Source organism: Leptopilina boulardi, unplaced genomic scaffold (assembly GCF_019393585.1).
Source record: "Leptopilina boulardi isolate dan_hultmark-lab unplaced genomic scaffold, ZJU_Lbou_2.1 LbouV2_342, whole genome shotgun sequence".
Taxonomy (NCBI): Eukaryota; Metazoa; Arthropoda; class Insecta; order Hymenoptera; family Figitidae; genus Leptopilina; species Leptopilina boulardi.
The window spans coordinates 559,679-575,388 of NW_026137910.1; the positions used below are offsets into that span (position 1 = coordinate 559,679).

Below are 15,710 nucleotides of genomic sequence, written 5' to 3' on the forward strand. Positions count from 1 at the left end.
ACATTATTTCAGAAGTTTTATGTTCTAAGCTATATACAGGGTGTTCCAAAAGTATGGAAACTTGCAAATATCTCGAAAAGTACGAATTTTCGTAAAAAATGTTCAATACAAAAGTTGTTCCAAACAAAAAGATCTACATTGGTGAAACCAAAAAATTGGGCCCTACAATGAAAAAAGTAGTTTTTTTAAAGGAGACCACTAATTTTGAATATCAAATTCGTAATCCCCATGAAATTCTGCGTTCAGACGTGTGGTATAAGTGCCGAAAATATTGGGCCTAATCCAAGATATGGGGCCCAACATTTTCGACAAAGAAATACATTTAAAAAATCGTATCTTTGGGGGTTTTTGGGGTCACAGGATTACAAAATTCAAAGCTACTTTTCAAATCGGGCATAGAGCCCAATGTAGGATTCCGCGGCCCAATGTAAGGCTCACAGTAAAAAAATAAGTCTAAATGCCAAAAATATTGGGCCCAATATTTTTGGCATTTGTACTACAAAACTAAATCCAGAATTTCATGGCGATTACGAAATGGATACTAAAAATTAGTGGGTTTTATTTTAGACAACTAATTTTTTTACTGTGGGTCTTACATTGGGCTCTGTGCCCAATTTGAAAAGTATCTTTGAATTTTGTAATCCTGTGTCCCCAAAAACCCCCAAAGATACGATTTTTTAAATTTATTTCTTTGTCGAAAAATGTTGGGTCCGATATCTTGGATTGGGCCCAATATTTTCGGCACTTATACCACATGTCTGAACGCAGAATTTCATGGGGATTACGAATTTGATATTCAAAATTAGTGGTCTCATTTAAGAAAACTACTTTTTTCATTGTAGGGCCCAACATTGGGCCTGGGGCCCAATTTTTTGGTTTCAACAATGTAGATCTTTTTGTTTGGAACAACTTTTGTATTGAACATTTTTTACGAAAATTCGTACTTTTCGAGATATTTGCAAGTTTCCATACTTTTGGAACACCCTGTATACAAATAGACTGGTATTTAGTCAATTTCATTGAAACTAATTTGATCATTTTCTTTCTGTTTCAAATTTATTTAAATTAAATATTATATTGAATACTTTATAAAAGCATTTAAACGGGTTGACAAAATAAGACAGTTAATTGCGGGAATGAAGTTTGCAAATAATCAGTTGAGACAAAATCGAAACAGCATTATAAAATTTTATTTAAATAATTATTTTCAAATTTTAATTTCTTATACTTTTTTTACAACTTAAAATCTTTTAATATTATTTAAACTATAATATTAAAATAAAAATCTATAACCCGAAAACAATAATTATAAAAAGGTTGTTGCTAAAAAAACATTGTTTCATTTCTTTATATTTGTCATGTTTTTTAATTCTAAAGTTAAAATTTGATTAATTGGACTCAAAAACATAGCTAAAAAAGATTTAGTAAAATATAACAGAAATTAAATTTAAAAAATTTGATTTTTGGAATTTTTCTTCACAATTTCAAATCTATCAGTTATTTTCTCAATTTTAAGGTAAAAATGCGATTAATTAACCTCAAAAAACTTCTAAAAATAAGCGAAAAAATAAAAAAATTTTAAATTTCGATTTTTACAAAAAGTGCCATAACTTCCGTTCAAGTTAATATTTTTTAATGGGGTATGGCTGATTTTTAGTTAGTCTAATACCTAAAAGACTGCCAAGTTTCACTTAAATCGGTCAAGCCGTTTATGCATGATTGGTGAACAAAATATTGTGCAGACAGACAGGCAGAATTTTTTTTAATGCTATTTTTAGAATCCTTATGACTTGAAACGAAGAATTATACATGAATTTTTAAGTTCTAAGCAATGTACAGACAAAAGTCTAATTTTATTAATATAGATTAAACGTATTGTTTTCTATGATTAAAATTATATTTCCGAAAAGAGAAAAAAACTTATCGGTATAACTACGGCAATTGTTTTTTGCCTCCTCTCGTATAGTTTACTCAAACTAACTAACAAAAAGATAAACGCTTTCTCTACAGTGAGCTAGGAAACGATTTTACCACAAGGTGGAAGAAAATTGGGCCCAACATCGACAGATTGCGCCACAGATTTGGGACTGACGCTATACTCACATATAGTTTACAAAGAGACATTCTCCCAAAGAATAATATACGATGAGCAAAACACAAACTGTAGAGCGAGTTGTAGAGTGCCTCCACGAGACTCTTGAGTTGTTGGGGCCCGGCCTTTTTCCGCAACCCAACCTTACCTCACGCGAAGATACTTGCAATGCGATTGGCCAAATCGTATAGCCAGGTCAAACGGCACACTTCATCGGTTGGCGTGTAACCACGCTTGCTGGCCGTTTTCAAAGTCATTTTGACTTTTTTCGTTATTGTTACAAGAGCGCGCGCGCTTGTACAAGGTCAAAATACACGCGATATTCTCTCTCTCTCAAAAAAAGCCGTTTGACATTTACTTCATTCTGATGTTTTCATTTATCATGTAATGTTCTGTGATATTGTGATTGGTGAAAAATAATATGTGCATCGTGAAACTCAACAGGAAGACGAACGCTGTGAGAAGCAATGTTGTTATCCTTTCGAATTTCTATCGCGGAAAGGAGAGGTGTGCAGTGATATTGTTACGATTGTTGCGGTGTGAATTGTGATTGGTTTAGTGGTGTGTGAAATCTCTCTTGGTTGGTCCTTGGAATTTTTCTTCTGGATTTATATACTCATCGTTATCGATCAAATAAAAGGTAATTTTATTTATTTATTTATTTATTTATTTTTAATGTATATAAATTTTTAGTACTATAGGTTATGGTCACATTTGATCATTAATCACATTGTCAGGTTGTTTATAAATCCACAAAGCGTATATTATATAAATTTTTTTCTTTTAAAAATAGAGCTTTTTGTGAGATTAAGGGGTGAAAATATTGTTTTGTTTATATTTCTTAACTTTCCAGTTAGCTTAAACCAAAATAAATGACACATTTTTTAAAAAAGAATTGGAAAAAAAATTTACTTTACATAAAAAAAATTAATTTTTTGTTGTTGTAAACTTATAATATTCATTAGGATATTTAGAAAATGTATATATTTTGAATTAATGTGAGAAAAAACGAAATCACTAAATTAGACGATATTTTTTCTTTATACATTAAATTACGAATATATACAAAAAAAATATATTATTTATTTACAATTTATAAAAATATTGCTAAAGGCTACTAAAATCTTTTAATGTTTATATTACATTATTGGTTAATAAATTTATTCAAATATGTATATTTATAAAAAAGAGAAGAAAAGAAAATATTTTTTCGTTAAAAATTTTATATTTTTATGGAATAAATACTTGTATAAAATACCATAATATAATGTTTGTATATTATATTATAACAATAAAATTCTAGTAAGTGGCAAATTTTATTATTAAATGGGACAAAAAATTTATTGAAATTATATTATATTATTTAAATTCCGTTGATTATTTTTCAAAGTCATGTTTTTGTTATTTTTGAATAGTATAGCAATTATGTGTTGCTACTGAATAGAAGCATTGCGTGAAATTTCTTTTCCACGAATAAATCCGCATCCTGGAAATTCGTAGGTGTCCCATGTTTATATACTTTATACGCATTGCACAGAAAATCTGGATTGTATTTTTAATAGATTCCTCTTAAATTCATTTAATTCAAAAAAAAAAAAAAAAAAATGTGCAGGTACTCTTTTAAAATTTCACTTTTTATTTACCGATTTCTTTTAGTTTATCTAATCATAAAATTTTTTTTCCAAATACATTTTTTTCATAGCTAAAAAAATATTTATTTGTTTGTATCAACTTTGGTGAAATAGGTGAAAAAAAATAATAATTGTCAAATTTTTTTTTTTTCTAAATCGTTGTGAACTCCACTGATTTAAATTTAAATTTGTAATATTTTTTTGAACACGAAATAAAATTTATTTCATGAATTAAAATTTTTTATTTTAATGAAATAAATTTTATTTACTTAAAAAAAAAAAATTTTAATTTGCAGCGAATAAAATTTTAATTGTCACAAATAAAATTTTATTTGGTACAAATGAAAAAATTTTTTTTCTGTGTACAGCAAATAAAATTTAATTCGTAAATTAATATTTATATTTTAATGAAATAAATTTTATTTACTTTTCAAAAAATCAGTTTTGCACCAAATAATTTTTTTTTTTTTGTATAAAGCAAATAAAATTTATTTCTTGAATTAAAACTTTTATTTGAATGAATTAAAACTTTAATTTTGAATGAAATAAAATTTATTTGAAATAAATATTCATTTAGTTCTGAGAAAAATATTTTTTTTTCTCAGGCTATGTAAATTGATTTGAATTTCTTTAAATTATTTATCCTGAAAATTGAAAAGAATGAAAAAGAAAAATAATTCTAATGGATTATTTTTATTCGTGTCTGTACATATAGTTTATTGCTATGTTTTTTTTTGTCCGGCGTATTTTTTTCCCTGCGGGTTTTAGAGGACTCAACCCGATGTACCAGTAACTTGAGGCGGGTCACTTGTGTGTGATGCTCAGCGAATGTTGTGGGGGGGAGGGAGGGAAGGTACAGGATAGCAGGTTGTCCTTTCAAATTCAGAGGAAAGAATTCTCTCTCTCTCCTTTTTTTTCTCTTTCTTTCTTTATTCCGTTGAGAAGAGAGTAGTGAACGCCGGGTCCTTATGGCCACTTGGCTGCCGACCCGTACGGCGCATTCTTTTGTTTAGGTTTGTACTACTACTATACACCCACCTCCTCCAGGGGTTTCTCGATTCTTATTCAAGGCCGTGTGATGGCTTCGAGATCTTCCTCCATCGAGAAATATCCAAAGAGCTCGTAAAACTGAAAATGTGTGCATTTTCTTTTTTTGTACCTTCATTCCACCCTCGCGCCATATCCGGTTCACAGGATTCACAAAATATTTCCGCATCATTTTATGCGAAAATTTTTCGCATTTTTTAAAGTGTGCGTTATTTTTTTAAATTATCACATAACTCATAAATTTGTCTAGTTGATTAAAAATTAATTAACTGAAAACTGTAAAAAGTTGATAATATTTACTGAATAGGAAAAAATTTCTATATATGTACATGTTAATTGTACTGAAAAATAAAAATAATTTCAAAAGTATTTAAATATATTGTTTCTGTTTTTAAAAGATTTATTTATAATTTATAATTTACTAACACTTATAAAATTTGTAATTAATTTTTTAACTTCACCAATAATATTATTGTAATAAAAAATATATAGAAAATTTAATAATTATTTATTTTAGAAATTATACAACAATAAATCAAGGAAATTAAACCTAATTATTAAATTAACATTTTACCTCACGTGTGTGATATATATATTACATTTTCTTTTAGTAGTCAATTAACAATTTCTTTTCACTGCACCGAGAAATCTAAATTTATACATGAGAAAAAATTCATTAGACTTAATTTAAGGAAGTTCTCTCGCAAACAGAAATGACGAAGAGTTAATTATCAAACTTGATAAACTGATAGATAATGGTTTAAAGAAGATGTAGTTAAATTTTTAGAGGTCTAGGTGGATTTTGACAAAAGATATAAATAATTTTCTCTTTTCACATTTAACACGGGTTCTTATGGGAAATTGAATTTTTTGGTCTGAAATCTCAAATTGTGAAAAATCTGACGAAAAGATATTACTGGAACTTTATATACATAAAGTTTAATAGCCAATGTTCACTTACTTTTAATAAAATTGATCAGACCTGGCTTAGGAGACTCACAATTAATTATTTTGTCTAAAAAAACACCGTATTTTGACAATCAGAAATTACTTAGCACAACGCTTGGCAACTTTGCGTCTTGTAGGTTAGGTATAGAAAAAGCGCGAAATTTGAAAGTAATATAAGTAGTATATACATGTAATAGTATATTCTTCAAAGATTCATAATAATGAATAATAATTTGAATTTGCTTATAAAAAATTAAGATTTTTAAAATAATAAATTATTATTATTATTATTTAACGAAAATAAATCAAACAATAGCAGACGACACGAAACGGAACGGGGGAAATATAATCCAACGTTGCCAAGCGTTGAGCTAGTACTACGTGATACAAATGAAAACTTAAATGGGCATTGATTTGACTGACGTTGGAGGGAGAGAACTTCCTTAATCACCTTGATAAATTGTTGCAATTTTATATACACAAAAAAGTTATTTAAATTTTATTTGCTGTGCGCATGCTATAAACCTAAATTAGTTAAAAATAAAATTTTATAATTGTTAGTAAAATCTTTGTTGAGATATTTTGTTATTATAGTAAATTGATGAAAAATAATTAATTATTTTTAACTATAAATGATAATTAAATTATGACGTGAATTTTCACGAAATAATTAATAATTTATTTTGTATTATAAACTTTTAATGACATAAACAAATTTATAATTATTTTTTTTTTTTTAATAACATTATCTGAAAAATTGATAGTAAACAATTCAGATTTACTGAACATATATTACATACATATGCGTCTTTTACATGTGTATGTCCTTGTATAAAATCTCCCTGAAAATCTAGGTGAATCGTTAAAATTTTCTCCTTCGATTCCTTCTCTTCATATATCGTTTTTACATTGACAGTTGAAGATAAAAATAAATCCTCAAGTTGAAATATTAGTATTTCCGTACTCTCTCAAGATTTACATATATAATATTAAATAATAATTATAAATTGAGGTGACTTTCTGGTTTAGAATTCCAAAAAAATCGATTTTGTTTTTTGCTTGAAAATGTTTGATAGTCCTGGCACAATGTATTATGTTATGAAAACTTTAAACGCGTTTTTTTCATAAAAAATAAAAAAAATCGTTTTTTAGGTTTATTGTCTAGAATAAACCCTTATAAAAAGATTCGCATTTGAAATATGACACTGAAGTTACCAACGTTGAATCGACGAAAAGAATTTTTTTTTTCCTCAGATTGAATATTTCCCCGCCTTGGTTAAGGATTTTTAGTGTTTAAGGATGTATTTGGGATCAAAATAAAGAAGTTTAAATTTAAAAAAATTGGTTCTTGGCCTTTAAACTAAACTGAAAACGAAAAATTCGTTCGTTGATTCGTCGAATCAACGTTGGTAACTTCAGCGTCATTTTGAAATTTGAAATTATATATTACAGGTTGTCCGCAATATCACGTGCACAGGCTTCGGATTATACGACTTTTTCGACTATTTTCGATTTTTTTTCAAAAATACGACTTATTTCGACTTATTTTAATAAAATGCGACTTTTTCGATGTTTTTTTACAAAATTTTTAAACAAAATACGTTTTTTTAGTATAAAAAGCAAATCTTCTTCAGATCTTCTTTATTTCAATTATTTAACAAATTTTGAACTAAAATTCTTCACTTAATTAATTATTTTTAATAATTTTAATGAAATTCATCAGAAATTCAATTATTTTAAACTATTTTTCAATTAAAATTTTTATGAAATTTAATAATTGTTTATAATTTAAAAAAAAAATTGTCAAATAAAATTACTAAAAAATTTTTATTCAAAATCACTTCAAATTTAATTATTTGCAGAAATTTCAATTATTTTTAATGATTTTTATAATAATCTTTGCACTGAGAGACCTTTTGCACCGTAACAGACTTTCGACAGACGGCTGCGGAGCATTCTAGCGGTCAGCTATGAAACTACGTTTTTGGTCAGCAGCCGTACAATTTTTGGAGCGTAGCTGTCCAAAAAATTGACGGCCGAAAGGTTCATTTTCATTTTTGGGCAGTCACGATACAAAATTTAGAATGCAGCGCACCAAAACCTATAGTGGCGCTGCAGTCACACACGTAGTTCTGATGCGGTGCAAAAGGTCTCTCAGTGTGAAAATTCAATTATCTGAAAGCATTTTTCAATTAAAAACTTTTGAAATTCAATTTTTTTAAATAATTTCTAATATATTCTTCATCAACAGAAATTTCTCTTATTATAATAATTATTGTCTGAAATTTAACTCAATCTTTTAAAATTCAATTATTTTCAAAATTTTCAATTCAAAATCAACTAAAATTTAATTATTCTCAAAAATTTCAATTCCAAATTAATTATCAAAATTTTCAATCCAAAATCAACTATAATGAAATTATTATCCAAAATTTCAATAAAGGTTAAATTATTTTCAAAAATTTCAATCCAAAATCAAGTAAAATTCAATTATTTTCAAAATTTTCAATTTTAAATTTAATAATTTAATAATTTCAATTATAACTCTCTTGTAATTCAATTTTTTAAAACTATTTTTATAATATTCTTCGAATATTCAACTATTTGAAACCATTTTTCAATTAAAAATGGTTTTCAAATTATTGTATTTTTGTCTGCAATTTCTAATAAATTTTTTAGTGAAATTATCAAAAAAATTTTAATTAAAAATCACTTGAAATTCAATTAATTTGAAAAATCTCAATTGTAAATTTTTGAAAATTCAATTACTTTTTAAAAAATGTTATCTAAAAATATTTGATAATTTATTTTTAGTTCTGTAAAATTTTAATTATTGTCTGAAAATTAAGAAAATCTTTGGAAAGTCAATTATTTCTAAAATTTTCAACTTTAAGTTCAAGATTATTATTTAAAAAAAAAAATTATTTAAAAATCTGTAACACTTTTTTATTAAAATAAAAAAAATCTACTTTTTTTTTACTGTTTTTGGAATATAAATCGACTAAAACGACTTTTTTGTGCCTTTAATTCGATCCGAGGCCTGCGTGCACCAAAAAAAGGCACCTTTTAGTAGACGCCACCTACAGCTAAGAAATTGAACTAAATACACTTAAATTTTTTTTTAATTTTCTCTATGTAATGTGCAACAATGTCCAAAAAGAATTTTTTCAATTTATTTAATACTTTTCTTTGAACAAAAGTTTTAAAAAGTTTCTTTTTTGTCAATTCTAAACCAGAAAGACGAACGAAGCTGAAGTACGCAACGTTTATGATAAACGATTTTTAAAGAAATAATTTTTTAAAATAAAAAATTCTATAATTTTTGCCTAAAAACTATTTATTGTACTTTTTATTAATCAACAAACTATAAAAAAATATTTTTTAGCCAAAAAATTATAGAATTTTTCATTTTAAAAAATTATTTCTTTAAAAATAGTTTATCATAAACGTTGCGCACTTCAGTTTCGTCCAGAAAGTCCACTTAATAATAATAATTAGGTATTATTATATAGTATATTTAAAAATCGAAAGTTCGCCCAAAACCGAAAGGTGTGGACTATACTAATAAATGAATAAAAAGTATATAAATAATTGTTAATTCTACACAATCAAGCCTAATAATTTTTAATGTTTTAATTGTGTGGCTTCTAGGATTAAATAAAGTTTGTAACAATTTAATCACTATTCATATTTATTTATTTTCAAGATTGTTATTCTTACTATTATAATTTATTAAAAAGAACATTCACATTATTTATAAACAATCACTCCACATGATTTATTTAATTTAATATAATTCAAAAAATGTATCGTCTAATTTAATATAATTCAAAAAAATGTATCGTATATTACAGTAGTTATTATTCGCCCTCGTGTCGAGTACTGACGATCCTCGTTCTTTTTCTATCTAAAATTTCTTACTTAAAATATTCGCGTTTCATCGCACGTCAACGACAATTTCCGATTGTCATTTTAGTCATTCTTAACAATAATTGCATGATAGTATAAAAGACTTTTCTATTGTGAGAATGAGCATTTTTTCACATGATAAAAAAATTCATCGTGTCTCGTCTTCCATTTGATGCACGCAGAAGGATATGTACATTCATTTCCACTTATAAAACATGTATAGAAGGAATTAGGACATTACTATAGATATACTACTTTTTCTTGAATATAAAGGAAACAACCTTGTTGACGTGATGCGATATCGTGACAAGTTTTTAAGATATTGACTTTATCTCGTCCTGTCAGAAAAGAATAGAGAGAGCTATTTTCTTGTATATACAATATATTATTATTATGTATGTGTTGATGGAATTAAAAAATTGTTCTCTTCTTTTATAAATAATTTTTCTTTATGCAACCGCAAACACAAAATTAACAGTCAGAAATTGTAATAAATATTTTTTAATTATAACCTAGAAATTTTTTTAAAATTAAAACTCAATTTTAGTTTGAAAGAATTTATTTAATGAAAAAACAAATGTATTCTCCAGAGAAGGAGAACATAAATAATATTGTTTACACTGAGAAAACGATATTTTTATTTTTATATTATGTTTAATTCAAAGTTAATATATCTTTTGCTATACAGTCAAACACATTTAATTTTAATTCAATAATAATATGTATATTTTTGTTGATAAAATATTTTTCAATTTTTCACTTAAAAAAATATTAACTAATTTTTTGCCTAGAAATTTTTCCAAAAATTTATTGATCAAGAAACGTTGCAAAAAATATTTTAGATAAAAAATAATAATAATTTGCATAGAAAAATAGTTTTTCTTCTCAATCGTTGATTATAAACGTTGTGAAATTCACCGACGTAAGTTTGTTTGATTCAAAGTTAGTATATTCTTAGTTATAAATATAAATGAAAAATAATTCTTTGTTGAACTAGTACCTTATTTTATTTGTATTATATATTGCTCACTTTGGATAAAAGTACAATAAATTTAACACACAGAGAATAAAAAACTAACTTAAAATCACCATATACTAAAAATTATTTTTTAGGTTAAGAATCATGTCCAAAACTTGTTGACAAATATAAAATAATCAGTGGAACATCCAAATTGTGACAGTTTACAGGGAATGGTAGCTTTTTTTTATACATGGCGGGGAAACTAAAACAGCGGAAACCAGGGTGAGGCAGGTGTCAAAATATAAAAAATACGTCACATTTCGGACGTTCTACCTGATTTTCAGTGGAAATTTACATTTGTTCATTCTATAAACTAAGCTTTAAGTTTAAATCACTTATAATTTTCATTTAGACAAATAATAATTTTTTTAATGAAAGTTATGGATATTCTCCATATATTAAAATAAAACTTATAAACTGTGTTAAATTAAACAAAATCTTTCAAACAGATCTGAATTCTTTTTTCTGAGTGTACAATGAAAAAATGTTTGTTCTACTTCTCTGGAGAATATGTTTGTTTTTATCATTAAATAAAGTGTTTCAAATTTTCTAAATGGTAAGTAAATATGATTTTTAATTTAAAATTTTTTTAGATTATATGTTACATATAATTAAAAATTTTTTGTTTACATAAAAAATAAATCAACTGTAATTCAACTATAATCAATTATAATTAATGAGTTTCATTAAATATAATTGAATATACTGGATTAACTATACCAAAATTTGAATAAAATTATTTTTATATTTGCAATTGTATTAAATAATTTTTTATTATTAATATTCATTTATTAATTTTATTATTAAATTTTATAAAATTATTAACATAACCTCAAACGAAAAAATGGTTTTTAACCTTTTTAACACAAAAACACAAATGTAATATTTAATTTAAAATAATTTTGAAAGGTATACTTATAGACTTTTCAAAAAAAAAAAAAAAGAATGTTGAGTAAATATTTTTAGTCAAATAAATTATTTTTTAACATTTTGTTTTTCAAAGAAAAAAACCTTTAAATCATTCTTTGAGTTAAAGGAATTTTTTTTTTTTATTGAAAAACAAATGATTTTTTGGATCGAAAATAATTTCTTTAAATCAATGACATTTTCATTAGTTGTATGTATATAAAAGCATTGACCCAATTAGTTTGAATTAAAAAAAATTTTTTCTGACTTTGTGAATGACAGTATTGAATCATTATTTTTTCAAATTATAAATATATTTAATTAAAATTGATTTTATAGAATTAGATCAACTATATAATCTAATTATTATTTAAAGGTTTATTAAAATGTTCGAAAATGGTTAATTCTTGTAAAGTATATGAAAAATTGGAAAAATTATAAAGAATATTTCTTTTTAATTTCAACAAATTCCAAGTGAAATAAACGATGAAGATGACTGTGCGGTAAATAATATCTTTTAAGAGTCTTTTTAAATTTATTAACTTGATGTATATAATTTGAAAATGAATTGTCTAGTAAATTATAAATATTATCCACAAAGCATGAGTTGAAGATAGTTTTATGGTTAGGAGGAAGGAAAATCATTGACTTGAGAGCTCATTGACAGAATATTAAGTAACAGGAGGCTTCTTGCGAGAGTGTAACAGTGCCAATGAAAGATGTTATACTCTCTTTACATTCTTCTTCTATATATCGAGGTTTCTGGTCAGTAGCACGCAATAATTCATATCCCATTAGATCCCCAGGTATTCCGATTTCACTATACTATATAATAAAATACAACAGACCAGCAATTATCTCATATATATTCTAGAGTGATAATAAAATCTGTTTTTTCTTTTTTTTTTTTTTGCAAATACATTAATTACGATATTCCGCTAGAAACATATTTCTAATAAAAACTTAGAAAAATTCTTATTTTATTTCATTAGATACTCTAAATAACATTTTTATCATTAAAAAAAAAAAAAATTGGTAATTTCTTTTTCTTTTTGTAGAATTCATTTGACCTTGTTTTACAGCATTGAGCGTTGTGTAAAATATTTAAGTATAAGTTTCAGAGTATTCGTGACATTAAAAAAATTTTGTTTTAAATAATGGGTCAATCCATTATATTTCGAATGAAGTGGTCGCTGACTAATTTTTAAAAATTATAATACTTTGCAGGAATGATTTTGAAGTTATCAAGATCACGAAATGAAAAGAATTTTAATAAAATTTTAATTATTTATTGCAAAATATGAATTTAAAGTATATGAGGTGCTGAAAACTGTCAATTTTTTAGCCATTAGAAAATATGCAAAAAAAAAAACAGAATTTACCATAAAAATGAAAAAAAATTGTTGTAATTTACTAAGAATGAATAAATTTATCATTATCAATTGATGTAATTATTTAAATATGTGAAATAATATATAAAATATGATTTTCAAGTTCGCCTGTCAAATAACCTAAATTTGTAAATTTCATCTATTAAATGTGAGAAAGAGAAGTCATTAAATTGAAAAAAACCTTACCAAATATAAAGTACCTGTGACTAACTTTTAGTTTTTCTTAGCACTTTTTTCCTTTTTTCTTCATAAATGTGAAATAAAAAGCAATAAAAATTGGCACTTTGCTTATTTTCACTATTTTCAAATGTAAATAACTTTCTTGGAGAAAACTGAAAAATTACAAAACTTGGGCAATATCTAATTGATCACTAAATACACACACTGGAAAAAAATTCGCTTTGGTCCCGAAGATACTTTTTGAGATAATTAAGTTTAAACTTTTCACAATTTTTATCAGGTTAATACATGTAGTTTTTTAAGGACGAAGTTAGGTTTTATTGGTTAAATATTTTGAACTAACTTCAATTTTATAAAAATCACATGCATTAACCTCATAAAAATTGTGAAAAATTTAAACTTAATTATCTCAAAAAGTATCTTCGGGACCAAAGCGAATTTTTTTCCAGTGTGTGTATTTAGTGATCAATTAGATATTGCCCAAGTTTTGTAATTTTTCAGTTTTCTCCAAGAAAGTTATTTACATTTGAAAATAGTGAAAATAAGCAAAGTGCCAATTTTTATTGCTTTTTATTTCACATTTATGAAGAAAAAAGGAAAAAAGTGATAAGAAAAACTAAAAGTTAGTCACAGGTACTTTATATTTGGTAAGGTTTTTTTCAATTTAATGACTTCTCTTTCTCACATTTAATAGATGAAATTTGCAAATTTAGGTTATTTGACAGGCGAACTTGAAAATCATATTTTATATATTATTTCACATATTTAAATAATTACATCAATTGATAATGATAAATTTATTCATTCTTAGTAAATTACAAAAAAAATTTTTTATTTTTATGGTAAATTCTACGTATTTTTGCATATTTTCTAATGGCTAAAAAATTGACAGTTTTCAGCACCTCATAAACTTTAAATTCATATTTTGCAATAAATAATTAAAATTTTAATAAAATTCTTTTCATTTCGTGATCTTGATAACTTCAAAATCATTCCTGCAAAGTATTATAATTTTTAAAAATTAGTCAGCGACGACTTCAGTCGAAATATAATGGATTGACCCTAATATTATTATTTTATTAATTATTAATATTAAGTAGTATTTTAAAAGCCATTTATTATTTTTAAACCACTTACCATGCAGAAATTACCATATTTTACCTTATTTAAAATGAAGCTTCCTTCAGGGCCTTGACAGTTTTCATGTTTGGAAAAAATGTAAATAAACTAAGTTTTTAACATTACCTACCGTTTTGCAAAAAAAAAGTAAAAAAAGGTTAATAATTAAAGGGAATATTTGTACTAGTTTTTTATAAATTTTTTTATTATAGGTCTTTGACCAAAATTTATTATTTATAATAATATAATATTTATTATTTATGATTTATTTATTCTTGTATAGTTGACTAATTACGTGTAATTTATATATTTGAAATAAATGGTTCTCTTCTACTGCCTACTGACAAAATTGGTTTGATATTAAAAAATCATACGATACATGAAACTGTAGCTTAAGATGTCGAGTTTCATTTGCCGTTTTGCGTTTTTGAAAATATTATAAACATGGACGATAAATATGGCACCTGGAATAAAAAAATGCAAACAAAAAAAATATAATTTGTTGTTGTCAAAGCTTCAAAAATTAGTTGAATTATTCAGACAAGGTATATTAAGGGCTTCTGTGGGTCACTGATTACGAATATGATGAATTTGAAGTTAATTTTAAAAATTAAACATGACGCATCCAAAATGGCGCCCAAAAAAATAGAAATTTGATCAGATTTGCCTGAAACTTTTTTCTCTGGGGTTTTTGGAGTCGTTGATTACGAATTTGAAATTGGTTTTTAAAAATTCAAAATGGCGGATCCAATACAGCTATTATAACATTTAAAAAAATGTAATTTTGTTATTAATTTACCCAGTAAAAAATTTCAAGTGATTCTGATCAAATTTTTTTTTGGGCTCCATTTCGGATCCGCCATTTTGAATTTTTAAAAACCAACTTCCTATTCGTAGTCAGCGACTCCAAAAACCCCCGAGAAAAAAGTTTCAGGCAAATCTGTTAAAGTTTTAGAAAAACGTCCACCATTTTTAATTTTTGAAAATTAACTTCAGATTCATCATATTCGTAATCAGTGACCCCCAGAAGCCCTTAATATACCTTGTCTGAATAATTAAACTAATTTTTGAAGCTTTGACAACAACAATTATATTTTTTTTTGTTTGCATTTTTTTATACCAGGCGCCATATTTATCGTCCATGTTTATATTTTCAAAAACGCCAAACGGCAAATGAAACTAGACATCTTAAGCTACAGTATCATGTATCGTATGATTTTTTAATATCAAACCAATTTTGGGTATTAGCGGGTGTCCGTTTGGCAGAAAATGGCCCTTATATATTATTTAAAAAAAGGATTATAAATTATTATTACTCTCTAAGTCTTAATTAGTAAAAATGTTTACTAATTTGAATTAGTGAATCACTTTTTGCTTCTGAATTAGTAAAATTTAATTAATTTTAAAGAAAAAAGTGAGTCACTAATTTAGATTAGTAAACATTTTTACTAATTCAGATTTAGAGA

At 25.2% G+C, this 15,710-nt stretch overlaps 1 protein-coding gene across 1 annotated transcript in view; it reads left to right on the plus strand.

Annotated features, from left to right (window-relative positions):
- Positions 1-2,152: 2,152 nt before the first annotated feature.
- LOC127285907 (uncharacterized) overlaps positions 2,153-15,710 on the plus strand; it is a 192,068-nt gene continuing 178,510 nt past the window's right edge. Inside the window, exon 1 of the mRNA XM_051312114.1 lies at positions 2,153-2,732. The gene's annotated coding sequence lies outside the window, so the exon portion shown is untranslated. The remainder of the gene's footprint in view (positions 2,733-15,710) is intronic.